The 25,597-nt window shown below is 46.0% G+C and overlaps 1 protein-coding gene across 10 annotated transcripts in view; it reads left to right on the top strand.

The window, feature by feature from the left end:
- Positions 1–25,597, top strand: part of ATP2B3 (ATPase plasma membrane Ca2+ transporting 3) — a 115,394-nt gene that overhangs the window by 17,085 nt on the left and 72,712 nt on the right. For 3 of the 10 annotated variants that reach the window (XM_083419528.1, XM_083419530.1, XM_083419523.1), the window contains exon 2: positions 24,938–25,192. The exons of the other annotated variants lie outside the window; for them this stretch is intronic. The gene's annotated coding sequence lies outside the window, so the exon portion shown is untranslated. The remainder of the gene's footprint in view (positions 1–24,937; positions 25,193–25,597) is intronic. 10 annotated transcript variants of the gene reach the window in all.

Raw genomic sequence — 25,597 nt, 5'->3', positions numbered from 1 at the left:
TCTGCTGCCTTTGTGGATCCTGCTGCCCGAGGCAGTTCTTGCAATGTACGTTGTGGGTGGGCCGGCCCTGGGATGATGATGATGATAACAATAACAATAACAACAACAATAATAACAACAGAAACAGCAGCAGCAGCAGCAGCAACAACAATTTATTTATACCCCACCCATCTGGCTGGGTTTCCCCAGCCACTCTGGGCAGCTTCCAACACAATATTAAAATACAATAGTCCTTCAGATATTAAAAGCTTCCCTAAATAGGGCTGCCTTCAGATGTCTTCTAAAAGTCTGGTAGTTGTTTTTTCCTTTGACATCTGGTGGGAGGGAGTTCCACAGGGCGGGCACCACTACCAAGAGCAAAGCTCTACATGTTGCAACTGTTTAGAAAAAGAAAAAGCTGAGAGGGTTTGATGCATGTGAGCAAAACATGATGGAGATTTATAAAATTATGAGTGTTGTGGAGAGAGGTGTCTTCTCCATTCCCAACCACTCTCAGAACTTTTGAACTCAAGATCATGAAGTGGAATTGAGGCAAAGGTGGAAATATTTCATGCAGTGCACAATTGCCTCAAGATTTGTTACAGCCACACACATATATGGCTTTCCAAAAAGATGGGGGATTATGAAGGAAAGATCTAAAAATGGAGCCTCTGTGTCCAAAGACAGCACACCTCGGAATGCTAAACAGGAATGGCCATCTCCATCGTGCTTCCAGTGGCCCCTGCCCAGCTGCTGTGTGAGGCTGACCTGATCAGCAAGACAATGCTGATGTTCCTGGGAATACTTACCGCAGCCCCTAAGCTCCCTTCCATTGGCTTCCCAACTCTTATTCCCTGCAATGGGCTTGTGCCAAGTTAGGGAACGTGGCAAAGCTGGAAACAGGCGGCTCCACCTCCCATCGCTTGGCAACAGATGGTAAAAATAGCACAGGCTTTGGAAGAATTTTGCTGCAGTCTTAGAGGACCAGGACCAGGCACTCAGTGACAGGCCTGGGGCAAAGAGATAGTCTCTGGGGCAAGCTCAGCATGCTGTTATGCAGACTTTCTTAAACTTTTTGACCTCAGATCTTCCCACCATAGTCTTGGCTGATAAGGGTTGGAAGGCTCAAGCCCAGACCTTTTCCCTGGGATTTTGCACCCTCTCTTCCAGGTGTCCAGTGCCCCACAAGGGAGCCTCTTTTCTAGAGTTGGGGAAGGGCTGTTGCTCAGGGTTCCAGGTCCAATCCCAGGCATCTCCAAGAGAGACTGCTGTTGGAAATGCTGCTTTAAAAATTCCATTCTAGTTACTAGCTTTTCTTCTTCTAGGGCTTGCCCAGACGACAGTCATTAGGGAGATTTGGAGAGGTTCTCCTGAAAACACACCCACACCCACCCACCCACACTGATAGGAGTGCAAAGTGACTGGAGGCTTCAACCTGGTTTAGGCATAAGGGGAAGCCACAGTCTCCCCACTACCTGAGCAAGTATCCTGAAGCCTTGCATGCAGACAGACTCAGGTTCAGTCCCCAATGGCATCCCCAGGTAGGGCTGAGAAAGTCACCTGTCTGAAACCCTGCAGAAGCACTGGCCATCATCGTAGACTATAATGAGCTAAAATGGGCCAATGAGCTGATTTGGTGCAAGAAGGGATGTGATGCTGCTGAACAAGGAATGATCCTCCCACCCCCTGCCCTACTCAGAGGAGAGTTGGGTGCTAGGTCAGCCTCCAACCACATGCTGTCTCCTAAAATGTGCCCCGTCCCCACAATCATTCAATAAGTTAGCAGACAACTGTAGCCAAGACCTTGTATTCCAGAGCACTGCATACCTGGGATTTGCTCCCCCCTCACCATCACCAAAGCCTCTTGATATCTCCCTCTTCAGCATGGGTCATTATGTTTTGCCACCCTAATCCATGGCACTCACAGCCTGAACACTGGAAACAGTGGTGTGCATGCAGATGTACTGCAGTCAAATGCTGGCAGAACCGGTAGCTTTAGACAGGGCTGCATGCATGCTGAGATCTCCACTGGTGTACAGAAAAAGAGGAGAAATTGCTATTAAGCTATGAATGTGGTTTTGAGAGAACCCCAGCCTACACACACACACACACAGAGAGAGAGAGAGAGAGAGAGAGAGAGAGAGAGAGAGTTTCTAGCCCTTATGGCTGTGAAGCTGTGCCTGAAAGTGTGTGGGTGAAACACTTGCTGAAATCTGGGAAGTGAGAGGGGTGGCCAAAATAGATTTTCAGAGGACTGAGGGGTGGGGAGGTTTTCAGCACTCTGCGTAGCTCATTCCCTTGCCATCCCTGCCTCCCGCACTTGTGATTAGCACAACAAGACTTTGGCAAAAATAGTAACCAAAATTGCAAAATGCATTATGCAAAGAAAGAAAAAAGAAATGTGCAAATGTGCTCAATTTGCACAATTTTATATAGGTTACAGAATCCAGCCCTGTATAAATATTAGTGCTGAGCAATGGAGGCTGGTCCATTAGGGGAATGGGGCACTGACCCAACAACCCCAGTCTGCCCTTAGCCAGTCTCCACCTGCCTGCCTTCTCCCTTCCAACCATTGTGTTGGGGATGGCAGTGCTGCCTGCCAGGTTTCACCTCCTTAGTCTCAGTGTTGCTCCTTGTGGAACTTAGCAGGGAGGGCGATGGAGCAAAACTAGACTCGTCATTGGCTCTGGCTCCAACCAACGGCAGGGTGCCCTGCCTTGGGCCCCACCAGACCCTATTGGCACCAGCCACCACTGGTGCCAAGTATGTTTTTGTTGTTGTTGGCGTCCGTCTGCCTTGAGAGACAATGGGGGGGGGTGAAGTCAAACTGCTGCCCTAGCAGCACCGAAGCGACCTCCCTGAGGTGCAAGCCAAACCACTGTGTTAACAGCACTGATGGCCTTTTGGGGGCCCAAGCCCACCAGAGATCTGACCCCTACCCTTGCACCGCATACACCCCACCCCCAAGTACAGTCTTGTTTTCAGATTATTTCAGCAAGTGGTCTTAAATCACATGTAATAGGGAAAGCTAAAAAAGAAAAACACTCTTTAGAATTATTAGCCAATCTGACCTGGGGTTGAGGAGACCTTCCTGACCCCAAGTAGTGGGCCAGGCAAGGGGGGGTGTCAATAGCCAGATCGGATGCATAAATGGGCCCAGTTTAAATGGTGATAAATCCCAATGAGTTACTTTGGTCTGAATTTGAATGTCTCACCCACCATTTCCCACTTTCTCCCTCTCTTCCCCTACCCTGCCTTGCCCTTGGGGACCCTCTTTCGGGCACCAGAGCCAGTGCATTAAGCTGCTTTGGCCTTCCACCAAAGATCTGCTCTCTGCCTAACAAGTAGCTAATGGCTCCATTAGAAGCCGGGCCTGGAGTTCGCATCGTCCTTCCCAGCACCTGCTGGAACTGCTCAGGGCCTGAGTAATGACCTAAATGGGGAAGAGAAGTTTGAGTCACTCCCCCGACCTCACCCCTTCAATCTCCCTTGGCCAGACACAGAGACGGCTGCATCGGTCAATATAGCAACGGTATATATCTCGGCTCTGACGTGGTAATTGGGCTGAGAGTGGCTGGTGGGTTGAGCTAGGAGGAATCTGTGGCTTGGAAATGAGAGGCCGGTGGAGAGACAAGCCTCAAGGGGAATAGGCTGCCTGGCACTGGCAGGCAGGGCACTGCAGCACCAAGAGGCAGGGGCAACTCTGCCACTAGGCAGACACCTGGAGCACCTGCTCAGCAGCTGGAGATCAAAGGCATTGCTACACAGGGACGGCAGCAGGCAGGCAGATGGTCCAACACTATGCCAATGGGGCAAGGAAGGGCCAGGCAAGAGGAATGGGACCCCAGTGGGAGAAAAGAGGTTGAGCAATGATTCCTAAGATTAGGGGCCAGTGGTTGGAAGCAGATAGGGGCAGGGCAAGAGCGACAGAGCACAAGAACAGAGGATGAAGCTACCAGTGGCTGCCAGCCACAATGGCTGTGTCCCTCCTCCACTGTCAGGGCCATTGTGGGAAGGGGATGTTGATGGTCCTTGCTCTGACCCAGCAGGGCTCTTCTTATGCTGAGTATTAGGGGCGAGAAAGATGCCACTGGAGAGGGACTGCCAACTGGGCTGGGTGGACCCAGCACAAGGTCATCTCACAGCTGAGAATAGGGCCACTGCAACGGTGTACCACCCCATCCTCACACCCAGTATCATTTTGCCAGGCCACTTGTCCACCTAGCTCAGCATTGCCAACACTGAATGGCAGCAGCAATCCAGGGTTTCAGGCAGTAGTCTCTGGCTGCCCTACCTGGAAATGCTGAGGATTGAACCCAGGACCTTCTGCATGCAGAGCCTGTGCCTGCCACCGAGCAGTGGCCCTTCAGCCTAGATAGCTCAGTTGGTGCTGATAACGCCAAGGTTGCAGGTTCAATCCCCGTATGGGACAGCTGCATATTCCTGCATTGCAGGGGGTTGGACTAGAACGATCCTCAGGGTTCCTTCCAACTCTCCAGTTCTATGATTCACCTCTTCTGTCATGGCAAATTGCTGAAGGCCCACGTGCTCTGTGTGCTGTAGGTGTAGTCGGGTTGGCAACAGGAAAAGCCTTTTTGCAGCATGGAGAGAAATGTCATCACCTGCTCACTGCTGCAGATCAAGCTGCTGTTAAACACGCAGGAGGAAGTGTTGGCAATCCTAGGTGTAGGTTAGTTGTTTTACTCCGCGAGTAGTCTGCCTTTTGCACTGGCTTCTGGCACACGGCTTGCTAAAAAAAGCAGGCCTCACAGTTTCCTGTTTGTGGCTGCTGTACTAGTGCAGCAGAAGCGAAGGAAGCGCAAAATTCTATTTACAGTGGTCCCTCGGGTTACATACACTTCAGGTTACAGACTCCACTAACCCAAAAATAGTGCTTCAGATTAAGAACTTTGCTTCAGGATGAGAACAGAAATCATGCTCCAGCGACGCGGCAGCAGCTGGAAGCCCCATTAGCTAAAGTGGTGCTTCAGGTTAAGAATAGTTTCAGGTTAAGAACAGACCTCCGGAACAAATTAAGTACTTAACCCGAGGTACCACTGTATTTATTTTTTAAAAAAAGTATTCTCCAAAAGCTACAACAGGGCAGTGGTTTGCCAAGGATGAGCCCCAGAAAACATGGCCCTGCCCCTAGGAAACGGAGACATTTGGAAGTTGTCTCCTGCTTGCACAGTCCTGCCCTTGTCTCTCTCGGTCGGGGCAGGGATGCCCTTTCCAGGGGGCTCCTGCTATTGCTGCTCCTGGAAGCTGCTTGTCCCTGCTGCAGGCATCACATCACATTGGGGACTCAGCAAATGACTTGGCTTGGTGGGCTGAGTGAGAAGTTTTGGGTCCTGATGTGGGCAAGATCAGAATACCAGCCAGAGCTGAGATGGACAGAACTTGCTGTTTTCCCCAGAGATTGTTGCCTCGGGAAAGAAGGTTTCCACCTCCACTGTATTTAAATTTTCCTTTGCTGGGTTGCTTGGGAGAAATATCTGGCCCTCTGGACAATCAGCCCACCATGTCTGTGCCTCTTTCCCTTCTGCTTTTCTCTCCTTCATTTCCATAGGTGCCTGGGCTGCATCTTATGCACACAACATTTCTCCTACACAAAAGGCTAAGAGTCAGTGGGTACATTATGTATAGAAGAAGAGCTGGTAGGAATCTGGACTGTACCACTTCAGACTGCAGGTGGGAGGAGCCATGTGCTGTTGTTTCTAACATGGAAAAAGCTCTATGGGGTGTTTTCAATATGGAAAAAATGATCCATCAGATCAAATCACCTCAGAGCAGAGCAAGTGCAAGATTTCTATTGCTTAGAAATCTAGCATCTCTTCATACAGTTCCCTGAGAACCAGGACATTCCTCCACAGCCTCCATCCTTGCAGAGTTTTATATACATATAAGGGAATTGCAATCTAGAAAGAATTGTTAACCTTTTAATTTTTCTCATCAGCCTTCTCATCTATGAACACATTCTTCTTTTTAATAACATGATCTGTATTATAATGGGGTGTGGGTTGCTTTTTTAAATGTAAATGCTAATTCTGATTGTAAATTCTAAATTTTTACTGATTTGTAAGAAATCTTGCAAAGAATATATAAAAAGGCATAAAATAAAAAGCTCCCTGCATGTAGAAAGTTAGCATTTTAGAGCAAAAAGGATTAGTGCTGCAGACATCTCCCTCATTTGCTTTCTGTAAGATGAAAGATGGAGCAATTTGTTTTCTCCTGCTCTGGATGGTGGGACTCGAACCCATGGCTTCAAGTTACAAGAAAGGAGATTCTGACTGAACGTCAGAAAAACTTTCTGACAGTAAGAGCTGTTTGACAGTAGAGCCTTTCTGGGAAGATGGTGGACTCTCCTTCCTTGGGGGTTTTTAAGCCAAGGTTGGCTGGCCATCTGCCATGCATGCTTTAAATTGAGATTCCTGCCTCTCGGGGGTTGGACTAGATGACCCTCAGGGTCCCTTCCAGCTCTACAATTTTATGTAGAATAGGAGTGAAGAAATCTGTCAATTTCAATGGCCCTCTGTTTCTTAATTTTCCAATTTTAAGTTGAGTTCACCCCATTTCCACATCAGTTTGCAATCTTGCTCCCCCCGACAAATGCCAACACAATAATTTGTATGCATTTCGTGGTCACTTCTAATATACAGTTGTACCTCGGGTTAAGAACTTAATTCGTTCCGGAGGTCCGTTCTCCACCAGCACGCAATTTCTGTTCTCATCCTGGGGCAAAGTTCTTAACCTGAGGTACTATTTCTGGGTTAACGCAGTCTGTAACCTGAAGCGTCTGTAACCTGAAGCATATTTAACCCAAGGTACCACTGTACCTATGTTGGTTTCAAATTGTACGTGATACACACATTATTGCAAGTGATTTCTTTTAATGCAATGCATCATGGTGTGGCTGCTCCCTAATATATGCATTTCTTCAGAGAAGTGCAAACGTTGAAGGACAGCTGCATTCCGCTATGAGGGCCTTTGACCCGTGAGAGGATTGTGGGGAAGCACCAAAGCTCAGTGGTGCAGCAGTGCAGACTTTGGAGGCAGAAGGCTCCTGGTTCAGTCCACGCCTGACTGTTACTTTTAACTAGAGGACAGGCTGCACTGTGCTGGTCCGCTGTAGCAAAATGCCACGTGGGGGGACTTTGAGGGACAAATCCAGGCCCCACGGAGCAAGAGGGCCTCTCGACGCAGCAGAAGTGGCTTGCTGCATTGTGAAGCCAGTGAGGTAATACAGGGTCTAAAATTGCCTTACTGCACCACAGGTCTTGATGGCTAGACTAGCAAATTGATTATGGCATCATAATCTGGTCCATCTGCAACTGGTGAAAGCGTTCTCTAGTCCATGAAAGCTTTTGCTGTAATTAGCCTCAAAGGTGGTGGTGGTTGCTGCTGCTGCTGCTGTTGTTGTTTCTAGTTAAGAGCCACCAGGTAACAGAGCTGGGAAAGGCCTTTTCCTGGGGACCCTGGGGAGCTCCTGCTGCCAACAGCGCAGGAAGTGTGCAGCTTGATGGCCTAACTACATATAACTCCGCTGCTTATGGAGCTGGTGGGCCAGGACTGCCATCAGGGCCGGGCTACACTTGAAACAAGGAGACGTGGGGCACCCAAATCCTTGCTCAGCTCTGGCACTCCCATCAGGCAAGTCACCCTCACCTACCTTGTGGGGTTGTTGTTGCTGCTGCTGCTTTGGAACTAGCTGGGGGTGGAGAGAGAGAGAAAGAGACAGTCTCATTAATATTTCACAGGCAGCATCACTGCAGCTTCCACTCACTGCTCCAGTCCTGGCACTAGATGGGGAGGAGAGAGAGAGAGAGAGTGCAGAACAATCGGAAGCCCCAAAAATCCTGCAAATTTTGGAACACGGCAAAGAGAATGCAGGGCTCAGAGCCTGAATGACACTGGGATTTCAGTGGACTAGAGCGGTGATGATGTACACCATGGGTAGGCAAACTAAGGCCTGGGGGCTGGATCCGACCCAATCACCTTCTAAATCCAGCCCATAGACGGTCCGGGAATCAGCGTGTACTTACATGAGTAGAATGTGTGCTTTAATTAAAATGCACCTCTGGGTTATTTGTGGGGCATAGGAATTCGTTCATTTTTTTTTTCCAAAATATAGTCCGGCCCCCCACAAGGTCTGAGGATCAGTGGACCGGCCCCCTTCCGAAAAAGTTTGCTGACCCGTTGCGCCTGAGCATCCTCTCTTGCTCTGGGAAGAGAAAGACCATTTCCTCTTGCTTTACGGCAGGGATGGAGAACCTGAGGCCCCCAGATGATGCTGAACAATTCCCATCACCCTGACTGCTGGCCATTGCTTGCTGGGTCTGATGGATAGCTCAGGTGGTTATAGCATGGTGCTGATAATGCCAAGGTTGCAGGTTCTATCCCCGTATGGGACAGCTGCATATTCCTGCATTGCAGGGGGTTGGACTAGATTATCCTCAGGGTCCCTTCCAGCTGTACAGTTCTATTATGCTAGGCTTCTGTGATCACCAGCTGACTGAAGCTGGGCTATAGAAGTTCATTCTACTGGAGGTCAGTTCATCTCATTAATTCATACCCTCCAACATTTCTCAGATGAAAATAGGGATGTCCTATTCAATTATTATTATTATTATTATTATTATTATTATTATTATTATTATCATACCTCACTCATCTGACTGTGTTGCCCCAGCCACTCTGGGCGGCTTCCAAAATATATAAAAACAGAATGAAACATTAAACATTAAAAACTTCCCTATACAGGGCTGCCTTCAGATGTCTTCTAAAGATTGTCTCCTTGGCTCTGGGGTCATATAGCTCCATAACCTTCAACATTTCTTCATTGAAAACAGGGACATCCTAAGGAAAAATGGGACATTCCACAGATCAAATCAGAACCAGGACGGCTCCTGTAAATCCGAGACTGTCCCTGGAAAATAGGGACAGTTGAAGGGTCTGATTAATTATATGGGGGGGATTCAATGTCACGCTATGACAAGCATTCTTCCTGTGCAAACACTGCAGCTTGACAGACGCCCTCCTTCTCCTTCACCTGTACGCAGTTCTTAGGGTTCTCCTGACCCCTCCCAAGTCAGTTTTTTCTCTCCTTCAGAAATTTAATATGTGGAACAAGCTTGTTCCTTCATCATAATATGCCCCCACTCTTTATTTGTTTATTTTGCCCTGGCCTGCATGCATTTCTGTACAGTACTGCAGGGGTGTGAAAGGTCATCTCTTTAAGTTCTAGGTGGCAAAGCACAGACAGATTTACAAGTTCTTGTCTGCGTGTCATGCAGCCAAAACAGTGTCATCAACAGGCAAGGAGAGTTTGCATGGTTTGCTGAAGTATCTTTAGAAAAGGAAATAAAAACCCTATATGATCCAGCATGGACTGGGCATGCTCAGTGCTCACAGAATGCTGACTCTTGTGTTAGGGGGCCAGGGAAGAGGGAGGTGAAATGGAATAGACTCTGAAGTATGGACACATGCAATGGTATAGCTTGGAAGGGGAGCTTGGCTGGCTGGCTCACTGGAATGTGGAACAGGAGTACTCAGCAGCACGGCAACATTTTGTTTTTCTAAACCACCACCATCAAAACCAGTCTTGTGTCTCACGGGGCAGGGGGACGGGACAAACCAATTCTCTGACTGAAGCACAGGGGCAGAGTTAGGGTTATTTCTACTGCTAACTTCCCTGCCGCACTCCCCATTTTGTTTGATGGCCAACCTGAATGTTCTCCTGGGAAAGGAGATGCTGTTCATTCATTCTCTTTCACTCTCACAAGGTGTTTGGCTAATAATAGCATAGTTCAAGATTAAAAGCACCTCAGTCAAAGTTGGCTTTGTCACCATCAGACAAAGGTCAGCTGTGTCATCTTCTCTCTCAGCATCTCACTTTGTCCCAGCTGTAAAGGAAACAGAGGAGCCCAGGGCTACCGAGCTGCAGGGCCTGGAAAACGCAACTGGGTCATTTGAATCCAGAAAACCCAGGAGAAACAGCCTCCCTTACAGACAGCTTTCCATCAAGTCCCCCCACCCACCCACCGCACATGATGATGGCACTCTGAAATCTGCAAAAGATCAGACGACTAGAGAGATTACTCACAGATACATGTCACATTCTTCTGACTTTAATTTTCTTAATGCAAAGCGGCCTCAGAGGCTGCAATCTTGAGTGAGGAGTGACTGGTCAGAAGCTGTAAGAGGAGTACTTAACCTGCTGTGTGTTTTTCCTCTTGAATTTTCCACCCTCTCCTGTTGTTTTTCTCCACCTGGGGCTGCTTCACGGTTGCTTTTTAAAACTGAGAAAAAGATTACACCCTTGGAGCCTTAATGGGACAGACCACTTGCCAGCTTCAGACAGCAGGAATAGACTGGATCTTGATGGTGGCTGTTCTCTGTTTGAGATACTCCTTCCCACTGCAGATTCAGTCCAACCTTGATGAAATTTCATAAGAATGGTAAAGCCTGCTGGTTTGGGCTGACTGAGGCTCAGAGTGGGTTGAAGGAAATTAGACTCAAGGTTAATCTGACCTCTGTGTGGGGCTAGGTGGGGGCATACTCTTGATTCTCTGAGCCATCAGGAGAGGCATGTAGGGGGGGGTGTGGATGGATCGATAGATGGACCTCTCAGCAGCTTTTGACACTATTGGTGTTCTGGAACCTCTCAGATAGAAGTTGGAAGGACTGTGTTACAGTTGTTCTACTTGCAGAATCACTACCAGAAAGTAGCACTAGGAGAACATTGCTCATTTCCTTGGCTTTGGGGGCTGTGTGTGATATTTAATATCCATATGAAAATGTTGGGAACTCCCATCCTAGGACTCAGCTGCATTAGTAAATAAATATGTGTTATAACACCGTGACACCAGATGGCGCTGTGGAGTTCCATCTTTCACCAACGTGATTTCCCCCTTTGAGGTTTGCAACGCGTTTTTCTGAAATGCTTTTTTTGATGTGTCTAGATCCAGCCCTGGGCTATGGAAGTACAGGGACATCAGTCTCTCCATGTCTCTGGAATCAGGAGAAGCTGTGAAGGTGTTGGACAGGTGTCTAGAGGTAGTGATGGATTGGATGGTAGCCAATAAATACTGAGTCTGCCGGAAGTGCTGTTGGTCGGTGGTTCCCATGTCTGGGAATTAGGTGCACCACTTCTTCTGGGAGGGACTGCCCTCCCGCTGAAGGAACAGGTTCATGGTCTGGATTCCAACTAGTCACAGGAGTCAAATATGGCTAGGAGGGCTTTTGCCCAGCTTAAACTGGTTCACCAGCCATGGCCATTCCTATATTGGGATAGAGTGGTCTCCGTTCTCCATGCCCTGGTGACTTCCTCCCATGCACTGCATGTGGGGCTGCCCTTGTAGATGGTCTGCAGGCTGCCGCTAGTGCAGAATGTGAGTGCTAGTAAGCACTGTTGCCTGATGGGACCCTCTATCCGGAATGTACTGCGTTGGCTGACAAGGATCTACTGGGCCAAATTCAAGGTGCTAGCACTAGCATATATTGGGACCCAGTACCTAAAAGCAGGCCTCCCCCAATATCAACCACCTCAAGCCTTCTTGGTGGTGCCTTCACTAAGGGCTGCCTGGTTTGTGTTGACCTGTAACAGGACCTTCTGATAGTGGTTCCAAGTTTGGGACCTTCAAAAGTGAGGTGTGTCTGCCACCTTCACTATTGACAGGAGAAAAATTTAAATGTTCCTGTTTACCTGGGCATTGGTGACCAAAAGGTGCTGTTCCTGGCAAATCTGAAGTAACTGTTTTACTTACAATATGAAGCTATAGTGTTGTATGTATTTTTGCAACTGAAAAATAAATATTTTTTTTAATGTCCTTATAATGTGTTTTAAACTCTCTTCAAAATGCCTTTAACTGTTTTCTGAATTTTTAACAAAGTTTGTTACTGCTGTGTCTGCTGCCCTGGGCTCCTTGGGGAGAAAGGGCAAGCTATAAATCGAAATAATCATGATCGCAATGTCTGGGAAGTGAGCCTGCCACCAGCTTCCATTCTCCAGGGCATGGAATGAAAAGTCACCCCTTTGCCTGGCCAGGGACTTTGCCTTGCCAGACAGGACAGACAAAGCTCTGCAGTCTTCCATCTCTTTTCCATCCCAGCAGGTCTCCTCTGCAACCCCGCAGCCTCCCTGTGCTGCGGAAAGACTCCTCAACCAGCAGTTTCCCTGAGTCGATATCTGCTCCTACCTACTGGGCTGCTCCAATTGTCATAGGAAGCCAGATGTCCCACTTTGGGAAACACCCTTCTGCAAATATAGAGATATGGGGCGGCGGGTGGGGTGGGGGAGGGAGAGGGTGAGTGGCACCAGCACAGGAATCTTCTGCATGCCCTATTTATTTCAAGTGCTGGAGGGCGGGGGAAGCTGCAGGAGAAACGTCCAGTCATTTCTGCTCCGAGCGCCTTGTCCAAGTGAATTCCTGCTCTGTTTTATGTGCTCAGCTTGCCAGGATTGTCTCAGGGATGCTGAGACATTATTCAGCATGATGCAGTGTTGCTTGTTCTGGACCCCCTTGTTACCTGAATTGCCCTTGTTTATGAGACCAAGGTCACCCACGACAATATATTTTATTATGGAAAAACTGTCAAAGAAATGTTCAGAGACTTCTCGAACACTTGCTAATATATATCTGGTCGTGATAACTATTTGCATAAAAACCCTTCAATTATCTACTGAGAAATCCAAATCTGATGTGAATGAGTCATGTAAATAAAATAAGGCACAACAGCAGTGCACTCTCTTGATTTCCCTACGTTAATCCGATTGGACAGTGTACTTTGGGATGGGGCATCTTTGGCAGGGAACAGCGTTGTCCCGGGGTTATTTCCATCTCTCCCCCAGGCCAAGGACTTTAGGAAGAAAGGCAAGGCAACAAACACAGAGACTCAAATGGGCAGAGATGAGAGGCTACAGTGAGTGGCTGTGGCCCTGGTGGCGGAGCAGCAATGCTTGCTTGAGCCAGAGCTTGCCACATCTCAGCTCCAGATGTGGGGCTCAGCAAAGTTGCCACCTGTATTTCTTGCAGAGATTCTGTGGCCCTCCAGATGTTGCTGAACCACAGCTATCAGCCCAGCCAGGATGGCCAATGGCCACTGAGGATGGGAATTGTAGTTCAGCAACATATAGAGAGCTACAGGACAGGCACCCCAGTTTAATGGGTGCCTACCAGGCAGAAATCCCATAGGTGAAGCTTTCCCCATGAATCCTTGATCATTGACCATCTTGGCTTAGGCTGATGGGAGCTGGAATGGAATAATATCTAGATAGCCACATGTTCCTAATCTCTGGTATAGTGAGCAGAGTGTTGGACTAGGACTGGATTCAGTCCTCCCTTGGCTACAAAGCTCACTGGGTGACCATGTGCCAGGGCCTTAAGTCTCAGCCTAACCTAAAGGTAAGGCAAAGGACCCTGGCATGGTTAAGTACAGTCAAATGCGACTATGGGTCATCCCGCTATTCAGGATTGTTTTGTTTTGCATTCACATAAACAATGCTCTTCTGTATTTATCACAGTATCAAATATTTCTCTTGCACATAAACACAAAAAGTACAACCAAGTAAACAGAAATCTCAATAGATCAGTTCATGCATAGAGTCCAAATATTTGCTAGTTTCTGTTCCATGTATGTCTTTGCATGTTCATAAAATCCAAATGGGAGATTACTACAGTTCCACAGAATCTTGACAAGGATTTCCAGAATAATGCCTTGTTTTGCCCTCCTTACCGCTATACAGGATTGTTGAGAGGATCAGAAGGCAGGAGCCATGTTTGCCCGCTTGATCTCCATGGAGGAAAAGTGGGATTTAAATTTAATAAATCAACGAATGTGCCCCCAACTTCACTTCACTCCCCTCCCCTTGCTTTGTTGAGGGCTGCCTCGGCTGAGCTATCTCTGACATGGTGGCCTCCTTCCTGGTCGTAGTGACATTCCAGCATGACAGCATCCAAGCTGTGCCTGTTTGGAAACTTGTGCTAGCTAGCCTTTTAATTCAGAAAAGCAATATTCTAGAGAATACCCCCCCCCCCCACTTTCGCATTCACACACCCTTGGGAGTCCTCCATCCACTGCTTGATTCTTGAGGTTTTTCCCCTTTGCATAATTATTTTTACAAGCTTCTGAGAAGGTGGCCAAGGAAATAGAGCTCATAGGAACAGATGAGCGGAATTTCCAGCTGGCTGCAGTTAATTATAGCAAGAGCTCCCTGGGAGTACAGGGGTTGTGGAACAGGAGGCCCCAGCAGGGAATGGAGTGCCAAGTGCCCTCACTGCCCTCATCTGAAGCCCATTTAGCCAACGGCCCTCCTAGGGACACCTTTACCCGCCTGCCTCAGAATCTAGGAGAGCCGTAAAGTGTGAAGTCAAATGTAAAGGCCTCGGCCCGGAAGAAAGATTCCAAAAGAAATCTGCATTAGGGCAATTTCATCAGCATCAGATTTTATTTGTCAACCAAATACAGGTTATAGCCAAAAACAAACAAACATAAAACAGACAGGTCTCAAAAAACATATTATAGCACCTATATTTAAAACATTATAATACACAACACAGATATACACACTGTCTTTCTTAGACCAGCCGAAATGCCACAAAACAATATTGCAAGCTGTACAGGACTCTACTGTCTGCAGATCTTGCAGCAAAGGCAAAGTGAGATTGGAAGAAGCGCTTACCAGGTGAGATGAGGGGTAGCCCTCCAGGTGTTGCCGGACTACAACTTCCATCATCCCTGCCTAGTGGCCATTCTGACCGAGGCTGATCAAAGTTGTAGTTGAACAGCATCTGGCTACCAAGCAAGGTTGTTTGGTGTAGTGGTGGTAGAGGAGAGAAGGCATGGTGTATATTCTCTTTCTTTCTTTCTTTCTTTCTTTCTTTCTTTCTTTCTTTCTTTCTTTCTTCATATGTTTAAATACTGCTAAATACCAGTACTGTCTCTTAAGTGGTGTTACTTTTGGGGAGATGATGTTCCTTTAACAACTATAACTTTCTGCCTTGTTCTCTGCCTGCTTCTTCCAGAATGTAAACCAGATAGGGGGTCACTTGGAGACTTTTTATTGACTGAATAATAGGAATGGTTGTTGTTGTTGTTTTGTTGTTGTTGTTACAAGTATCAAAGCAGCCATGTTGGTCCATAAGAAAACTTTCAAGATCTATAGTGTGTTATGCCTTTTTTAGGACTGACTAAAATGTCACAAAATGCTGAGCATGCTTTTCAGATGATATGGCAAAAGCACTAGAAATCTGCAGCGCTCTTCTTCTTTCCAAGGACACTATAAAGGGCTCTCCTGGAATTTCCTTTCACTGAGCATTGCTGGTGTTCTATAGCCTAAAAGAAATAGAACAAGGGTCCCTGGAGGCAATTCTTGCTCTCCACTTGCAATCATTCGTTTGGGGTTTTTTGCCTCCCACATAAGTCTCAGATATGCGTAATGTAGTGATGTACATGGGGTTGTATTCTTGAGGCTGCATATCCTCACATACGTATATTTTTCACCCTAAGTCATGCTCAGCCACAGGATCTGTAGTCTCAAAGCATATGTAATTTTGTGATTCCCACTGAGGCATATTTTGCTGTAGATCATGTCATATTTGGGACAGGGCACTTCCAGACAACCTGTTTAACGAGCTTTTATCCTGATTTGTGTACAGGGAGATAAGGCAATGTTGGTTATTTAATGAATGTTCATTCTGATCTGTTTGTGAGAAGGTTAAATGGTGCTGCATCAAAGCCAGTCTTAGCTCACACTTTCCAACAAGTTTCTCTGTCACTTTCCAGATTGCAAAAAGTCCTGTGTTTGTGGGAAGGGGGTTCACAGTCAGATACAAGTGTACAACCTGCATTTGTCATTATGTGATTGAATCCCACCTGAAAACAGTCTGGAAGAGCCATGGGTTATAATAATCTAAAAATCAAACCTGGCAAACGCAGCAATATTAACAGTTATTAAGAAGGACAGTTAAAATAAATAACAGAGACTAAGAGAGTGTGTTGTATAAACAGCTCTCAGGGTTGTGGGGGAATCTATGCTTGACAGAATAGGCTAAAAGTCAGGGCTGCAAATCACTGGTGGTCCACCATCAATGATGGGCCATACCTGACTTGCTGGCTTGCTTCAGCTTTTTCTCAATCTCGCCCCCGCCCCCCTTCAGCCTTTCCTTTGACTCTGTTTCAGGCTGCTCACCATGGTTACCAAATAACTGTGTGAGCATCTTTCATTGGAATACCTACTTGCAAATCTGCCATTTTAGATTTCATTTGTAAGCAAAGGTGAGATTTTAAAAGCAGTGGTGAGATTTTCAACCAAGTTTAAAGGCCCTTTCTTTTATATATTCAAGAACAAATGGCAAATAATATTTTAACAGTGTGCAGTGTGTTAATATATACAGTAGATGCTGGGCAGATAAACAGGGAGATAGGTAGGCAGCAATGTTATTTGTACATTGTAGTCAAGAAGAGGGATATGTGTCTTTTGCATGCAGGGGGGTACCTGCCAAGGGTGCAGGCCCAGAGCCGGTGCAAGAATCGCACCTCTCCAGAGCGGCTAGGAGTCTGCTATCTGCACACTTCCCAGGCTGCTCCTTGCCAAGGGCATAAGGGATGGGGGTGAGGTACCAATACAGCTCCTTGCCAAGGGGCCCCAGGTATGCCTCTGTTTGCATGCATGCCTAGTGCATATGCCCATTTAATTGTTCCCATGCGTCGGTGTGTGCACAACTAGTGAGTTTCCAGAACTAGCAGCACTCCGAAGAAATAAACTATTTGTTGTTCTTAAACCTGCAGGAGCACTTTAAAAGCTTAGTGAATGCTCACCTTCTTGTTCGCCAGGTGTAGCTGGTGTTCAGAGCAAGCTAAGCAAGCTAAAGTATATCTCCACATTTGGCCTGGCAGATGGTCGTACCTGGCTGTGGTCTGAGAACAAAGGAAGCAGCCACAGGGCGAACAGGGAGCTCACACAGATCCCAGCTCTGGCAACTTTTGCAGTCCGGAAGGTGCTGTGGGGATGTTGGCTGACCAGCCTTTATTACTTACTAATGATCATTTTTCATCAGTGAAAGCGAACTGCAGGAGATGCGCTCCTGATAACTAAGAACCTCTCTCCAGTTTTTGGAATGTAACACCCATTGGAGTTTGTCTCTTTAGCCCTTGAGCTAGGCAGCAGGGATGGCAGAAAAATGTGGAGCCCATGTGCCGTTTGGCTCAGAGAGAGAAATAGTGAGCTGGAAGGCTGCACCAGGGGATTCAATTCTAGGCCATTCTCTGGGAATCTGAGGTGGTGTTAGTCATTGCCAGCTGCAGCAGTGCTGCTTTGCTCCATGACAGAGTGCCATTCAAACATTTAACATCCTTCTTATCCTCCACCCCACCCCACCCATAATCTAAATTGGTAGACTTCTGGAAAAAGTTTTCCTGCCTCTTTCAGTTGACTATGTTAACTAAACCTGAGGATAAATGAGGGCGAGACATGAGCGAACCCTGCCAAATTGCTCACAGGCCTTCCTGGGGCATTATGCCCTTCCAACTACCCCTTTACCAGTTTAGGGGTTGCAATGTCTTTCACTAAAACTATTCCTTACAGCAGAATGGTTTGGCAATCATACGATAATAATTAAAAGAAATACTCACATGATGCCCATGAATGCAATTTAGTACTGTCCAATTTAAGCTATTGCATTGAATAAGCTATTGCAGTTTGAATAAGAACAGGAGTTGCCATAACAGGAATCCTTAAATAAATCTGGTGTTGTTACTGTAAGAATGTGGTGCTTCTCCTCACCCGGGGTCTGCAGAGGTTGCTGAACTATATCTCTCATCAGGTTGGCCAGTCTGTCAAGGATGATGGGAGCTGAAGTCCAGGACAGCTGGAGAGCACCATGTTTACTTTCTCTCCTGTAAGGTTTGTGGAAGAAGCATCCCTTAAAGTGTTAATGGCCTGTTAATGGCTCTGCTAGTGGTATGGACAGTTGCCTAAGGGAGCTGGATGTGCAAGCCCTGTGGTGTGGAAGGAGAAGGCATGGAACCCATTCTGGAAACAGCTGCCTCATGATAGTTGAAGGATATATGGTACCTGCAGCTGGACTTTTGTCACTTCAGACTGCAGGTTCTCACAATGGAGGGCTTTTTCATACAAATATATTCCCTTCTCCCTGACAGGCTAGTTGGAGGAGCCTCCCAACATGTGAGTTGTGGCAAAAAAAACATTAAGGGCGGGGGGGGGAGGACATGCCTTGTGGGGAGTGACTTCTCGCCCTCGCTCCTCCTCTCTCAAATATCATGCAGATCGCGTTCAGAACTGGGGCTTCTGAGCTACAGTGACCCAAAACCGTTTGTTTCTAGAGACTCAGAACCTGTTGCTCTCTGAGGGACTGGGCCCAGCACTTCCAGGCTGCAGCTCTGTGGATGGTCTCCTTAGCCCAGCCAAAGCAGCAGGACCTGGAAGGGGCAACAAGGAAGCCTTGCCCTCCTCCTCCTTGTGGGATGAGGAGAGGGAGCAAGGAGAAAAAAGGAAAGATGCAGGGGCGGGGGCGGGGGGGGTAGGAAGAGGTAGTGCAGAGGAAGTAGGGGAAATACAAACTGCATCCTGTATTGAATCAGTACAGGATATAGCATTTTACAATGAAATAAGGGACAATTCTGTCTTATACAGGTTGGGTGCCAACCCTAATTAAGGACCCACACTCAGGACTTCAGAAACAGGGCAAAGGCTGAGTGGTCACTCACACCTCAATGTGGATAGAAATCAGGCAGAAAGCAGTATAATGGATATATTTAGCCAAGATTGCCAAATGTAATTTTGAAAAGCCCCCAGCAGAAGCAGTGAATTCTGAGCCAGTGTGGAGTAGCGTATGGTAGTGAGTCAGCTCTGAGGCCCTGATTCACGCATGTCCGCTCTGCCATAAAGCTTGCTGGGTCCACCTAAGCAGTCCCGACCTCTCCGATTCATCTGCTTCGCAGGGTTGTTGTGTGGCTATAAAGGGGGAGGGGAGGCCATGGGAACCACCATCAATACTGCCGGATATAAATAGGGTAGCCAGTTGACCAGAAGGGGGTGAGGGAGAGAACACCCTGGCCAGTTCTTATGCCATTAAGAGCCTGGGAAGCTGCCTTAGACTAAGGGCTTTTCCACATTTTGTCCCACTGTTTTCCCTGGGGAAACTGCTCTTTAGCACTCAGATGGAGCAAACAGCAACAGAGGTGTATTGGGCTCCCTTGTGCTCTTGGCAAGGAGGTGTATCGGTGCCTCCAAAGCCGGGAGAGACCATGGACTAGAAACTCAAAAAGTTTGCTTTTCGTCACTTCCATTGGGGTCAGGTCTGCTCTGCTCCTCCTCCTCCATTGGTCCATCTGTCTGCCTCCCTCCCTCCCTCCCTTTTTCCTCCTCCTGCAGCTATTATAGCACCACTTCCTGACAGGGGAGGGGGCCCCACAGGGCTACTGTGACAGCCCACACCAGTGACTGGATTCCTCCACTGAGGTGCCCAGAAGAGCTGGCCAAACACTATTTATTTATCTATAACATTTTGGGACTGCTCTTTGGCCATAAGGCTCCTCAAGGTGATGCACAAAGCAGACATTGATTGGTATCAAAACAATTCTAATTGCAAAAGATTCATTTGCACGCACACCTGTGCATAAATACACACCTGTGCAGATACCTACATACCTTTTGTTCTATAGAAAAATCCTGCAAGCTGCAACCTAGTAAGAGCCACAGCTGAGTGGCTGGGCATATCAGGTTGCACTCGAAAGGTCCCAGGATTGACCCCCAGCATCTCCAAGAAACATCCCCATTTATTTGCATGTTGCTTTCCCATTGTATACCATGCTTAAGGTGGTTTACAACAAGGGGAGGGGGGATTACATGATTCACAATTACAAAATATAGCAATACTGTATTTAAATATTCAGATAATATGTTAATGAAAACATCTCATTGAGAATCATATAATAAAATCAAACAAATCTCTCATCATTCATAATAAGCCTTAACAATACAAAAACATAATTCAAATAAAAGCAAAAATAACACCCCAACGAAAGCTTCTCAGCACCCCTTTCCCCAATATTCTCTGAGACATTTTGGCACATGAGGCAAACGACAAAATGCCTCCGCTCTCCCTGCTAGAGAAGAAGTGGGGAGTGAAGGTCTACATCAGGAACAAGAGGGGAAAGAAAGATCTGCTGCCCTGTGGATCCTGTCGCCTGAGGCAGTTGTCTCACCTTGCCTCATGGGTGGGCTGGCCCTGAATCCTGAGCAGCATCTCCCCCCCCCCCCATTCTCACTGACACCCAGAGCAACCTTTGCCAACCAGACTACCCTAGAGAGCCCCTGTGAATCCCTGTAGAACAATTCACCTGAATATGGGGTTGGGAAAATTTGAATGCTTAAGATAGTTGTTTTAATGGTTTTTACTGATAATTTCATTGTTTGTTTTTCTTGTTATAAAGTGCTTTGAGGGTTAGGGGTTTTTCTTTCATAAATTTTATGAAATAAAATTAATAATATCCCACTAGTCACATGTTCATACCATTTACAGTATAATCCTTGCTGCTAACACAAATAATCTCAAATTTGCTTGTTTGCTCCTTAAATTATGTTGACCAAAACAGATGCAATAGTCCAGCTAAGCCCTAAATGGTGCTCATATTTCCTTGTAGCTTACATATGATATTCCACAGCAGCTCCTAAACCAAAATAACTGTCGCTCATTTTGTTTTTATTTCTCATATGTAATGGTTTGAATGTGCTCAATTTAATTTTATTGCTTCCAGCCTGGTACTCAAATAAAGCAAAATCATTTTAGATTTAAAATCACATCCTCTGCAGTCATTGCAACTAGCAACATTTATATGTTTTAATTATCTGAAAGATCAGATGAGTTTCCTTCACTCAAGTCATTATGAAATGGTGCCCATTCTAGTGGAATGCTGCCTGTTACCTCCTCTCAGCAAGTTGCAGAGATTATTGATCTATTGGTTCCAAGGAAAGAGATGAGGAAAGAGATTTGGTTTGCTGGACAAACTTCTTTTGGTGTATGTGTGTGAAAGTTGGTCCAATAAAAGGTATCAGGTTACGCGTTCTGTGTCTCTGCAGTTTGACACTGAGCCCTGACACACTGCATTCACTTTATGGATGTGCTTTCTAATCTGCCTTGCTGCTGCTGCTGCTGCTGCTGCTGCTGCTGATAATAATAGGAACAAATGATTACCACTAGTAAAAATTTATATAGTTTGTTATTATTTCATAGCACATATATGTCACATCATTTTTCATATGTCACATCATTTTTCAAAGTGAAAACAACAGTTTCAAAGATGGCTAAATGCTTCTTCATGCAGTGCTTAATTTCTCCTGAGGAACTCAGGCCCACATGGCATTGTGATGGCTTTAAAGCAGATTTGGTAAACAAATTGAAAATAGCTTTATGAAAGGTATTCAGAGATAGTATGCCTCTGAATACCAGGGAGCAGAGACTAATAACAGGGAAGGGGTCCAATTTGAGAACCTTGCCTTGCTTGAGAGTCCGCCTGTCATCTCTGTGTGGTCCCTGTCAATACACAACAGGGTTAACTAGGCCACTGGTCTACGTATGGCCATTTTCACGAGTGTAAGAATGACCCTTGGTGATGATGGCAAAGAGTTTTCTCTTAAGCAGAAAAGCAGAAGCTCATGTGAAACAGAAATCTAGGCTGGATATCCTAGCTGCAGACATGGTTAGGAAATAACAGCCTCTTTGTGTGCAGGGATAAGGGAGAATTTTAAGTGAACTGAGCCCATTTGCACATGGTGGACGGGAACATGTTTGCCTTTCACATTTTGCACTTCTCCAAATTTTGTGATATACAATTCCCATCTCAAATAATGGATCAAAATGCATTAAAAAGATACACAATTTACCATAAAACACATTTGGAAATTCAAATATTGACGTGAAGTACACATTTGAATACCTGTTTTGTGGTAAAAATTAAATTAATAATAATAATAATAATAATAATAATAATAATAATAATAATTAATTTTATTTATACCCCGCCCTCCCCAGCCAAGACCGGGCTCAGGGCAGCTAATGTTAAACATGTACTGAAACCGGAATTTTTTAAAAGCCACACAGGTTTAATACCAACAACAATCCATTACCCAGAATGGCAGAGCAGATAAAATATTAATAATAACAGCACTTATTGTCCTTAAGATTGTTGGATGGGAGTGGGGATCCTGTGGCTTTCGGGATGCTGCAGGACTCAAACTCCCATCAGCCTCAGCCAGTGGGGATTATGGGAATTGTAGTCCTGCAACATCTGGAGAGCCAAAGGTTCCCCATCCTTGCTGTGCAGAATATTTCCTTCCTTCTGCCGTAATCCTGTCTGAATTAACACCTTTTTAAAGCCTTGGCATACAGCTACATCTTAAGTTAGGACAAACAAAGGCAGAGGCAGCAACAACTGTACCTCAGTGCGTGACATAAACAGGGCATCACCACAGAGAAGGCCCCTTCCAACACCACAATATAAAGATCTTAAACATGGGAAGTCTAGTTCTGGAAGGGGCGCTCCTTTCGCTATCCAGGTCCCGAGTCATTCAGGGCTTTATAAGTCATCACTAACACCTTGACTTTGGCCTAGAAGCGTATAGGTAACCAGTACAAGTATTCCAGAATGATTCCAGAATGCTCTGTCCCATGAGACTAGGGCCCTTCAGGATTTAACCTCCTTCCGCAGGGCCTGTAAGACAGAGCTATTCCGCCTGGCCTTTAATTTGAATTCAGCCTGATCTTTTATTTCCCTTCTCTTCCCTCCCCCTCCCCTTTTATGAAGATTACCCGCTCTGAGACCCCACAGCTAATTCTCCCCTGGCCTCCTTGCTGGCCCAAGTAGGACTAATTCAGCCAGCTAGCCCTAGTGATTATCTAATGCTTATTAGATGGATTTCCCCTAAATTGATTTCTGAACTTTGAATTTTGTTATTCATGTTTTTATACTGTATTTTATGCTGCTTTTACAATTAAGTGTTTCAAATTTGTTGTTAGCCGCCCTGAGCCCGGTTTTTGAACCAGGAAGGGTGGGGTATAAATAAATTATTATTATTATTATTATTATTATTATTATTATTATTATTATTATTTACTGCACCAGTTGAAGTTTCAAGGCCATTTTCAAGGGTTAGGGTTAAGTAATGTGGGGGGGGGCAGGTGTGTGCATCAATTGCCAGAGCATGAGTTAGCTCTGCATTCAAGTCACACCTGTCCAGGAATTCAGGATTCCCTGGTACTAGTGCAGCAGCAAAAATTTAGTTGTTTGTAAATGGATGCTAAAAATTCAGAATTATTCAGGTGTGGCTGTTTTCAAGAGGATGCTTTGTGAATGTTATATGATGGGGCTGAATCCAGAAGCAGTTGGGCACTCAGCGAACAGAAGTGAGAGAGCATCTCTATATACTGTACCTTTAGGGGGCACTTTAGGATTTAATGTTTGGCCTTGTAACAGATTTAGGCATGAGCTGCAGGCCTTAAAAGTCCACATTCCCTGTATCCCTCATTGCTCCCAGCTGCCTACTGCACATTCTTTATTTAGCTCAGCCTTGTAAATAGGTTTGCAAAACGTTACTAGTCCATTCATACCTTCAGTTGACACTGATGTATTTTATTTTAGGCACTTATGGCCCAGCCTTCATTAGGGACTGAAAGATAGCCACAAAAGCGGGGAAGCTCTCCTCAACTCTCTTCCTAGTTACATAAGTTCCCCTACTTTTGGAACAGGGAACATGGAATACTAGCGTTGTTTATTCATTCACCACATTTTTATCTGTTCCTCCAAGGAGTTCAGGGCAGCTGGATCGCAATTTTCTCCATTTTATTCCCTACTGTTTGGCAGAGTTCAGCAGCTGCCTTAGGCAGAAGAGTCTGGGTGCCATGAAAAACTAGCCAATGTTACTTTTTTGTTTATTGCTCTATTTTTACTCCCATGGAATGAATGGCACTTATGGGACTTTCTGCCGTGGGTGCCAAAATAACTTGGCCAGTCTAGGGTCCTATACACCTGGACCTGGGGAGTAGGTACTGTTTGCTGTTCTGCCCCAGGTAGAAAAATGTGTTGAGCTGGCTCTGATGCTCTTAACAATCCTTCAGGGCAGGCTAGATGGAGAGGATAATGACTGATCCAAAGTCACTGAGAGAGATTCCTGGTTAAGATTTGAAAACAATTTCCCCCAGTACTGAATTCAGCACCCTGTTCTCTAAACCACCTTGGCAGGCTACCATCTGGAATATTGTTCCTCATCAGTTGTTTAGGCTTTTAAAAAGGTATATTTGAAATCCATTATCAATGGTAGTTGAGCCCATATAAGATCAATAAAATATGCTAGAAATTGCTACATAACTTTTGAAGTCGTAATGAAGGAAAAGACTGTTTCATTAGTATTTGTTTGCAGTATTAAAGATGTATTATTGAAAGAATTTCTTAGGTACTATTACAGAAATGTCCAGCTATTTAATCCCTTTATATCTATTGGTAGTATTTTGGGAGTTCAGCAGCTGAAATGTGTATCACCCACTCTCAGAAAAGAAATATGCACCTTATAATATAATTGGGTTCTTAAAAAACCTGAGCAATAACAAATAGAAAGCAATTAACAAAATGATGTACGTGTAATTGTAAGGTAGATGACTTTATGCTAAATTTGTTACAAACTGATCACTGTGTATGCTTTTTGTTGGGATGGTAAATCTGTGGTCCTCCAGATGTTGTTGGACTCCAACTCCCATCATCCCTAGCCAGCATGGCCAATGGTCAGGGATTATGGGAAATGTAGTCCAGTGCAGCTCTAGAGGCTCCCAATTTAAGCATCTTTTGATACCTGGTTGATTAGTTACCGAGCCTTGGCTCATTACTAGGGTATGAGGAGATCTGCATACATGCCAATGAGCAATTGCTGTTTTTCTATCTCTGGCAGAAACTGCAACACTAGGGGAGAAGCCTTGTATGGTTTCTTAGCAACGGCAGGATGCACTCCCACCCATTTGGGGCTGATCTGGAAGTGGTTAAGGAGCATGTCATCCAGTTACTAGGCAGCTGCAAAGGACTTTGTTTAAAGATTCGAATTCCCATTCAGTCAACTCCACCAACCAGAAGCAAGAGAAGGGAGGAGATCCAAGTGCAAGCATGACCAGGGCTGTGTGTGCTAAAATAAGCAAAATTCTGCATCCAGGTAACCCCAGTTCTGTGCCAAGAAAAGCTGATATCTGCAATCTGTGTAAATTAAGCACCTTTACATGGTTTCTTTTATTTTGTGTCATTTGTATATCTACTTCTGGAAGAGACGGGGAAGAGTGATAGCAACCTGTGTGGTGGGAGAGGACTACAGAACAGACATCCCATCACCAGCATCGGTGCAGCTTCGCTGAACGGGGCTCTGGTGGAGCAGCATTGTGGTGAGGTCTGGGCTGTGCAGATGCACCGGCAGAGCCAAACCAGCACCCCTGTCAGTGCACCCACACAGCTGCGATCTCCCCACCACCCCACCCCAGCCCTGCCCATGTGAACTGTGATAATACTGGTGGCAGGAGAGTTGCCCCTCCCCACCATACTGGCTGCTACTGGGAAGGAGCAAAGA

This window comes from Podarcis tiliguerta, assembly GCF_965153285.1.
Source record: "Podarcis tiliguerta genome assembly, chromosome: 17".
Lineage (NCBI taxonomy): Eukaryota > Metazoa > Chordata > Lepidosauria > Squamata > Lacertidae > Podarcis > Podarcis tiliguerta.
Note: the sequence above shows the minus strand (reverse complement) of the source record. Positions and strands in the feature narration are given on the sequence as shown.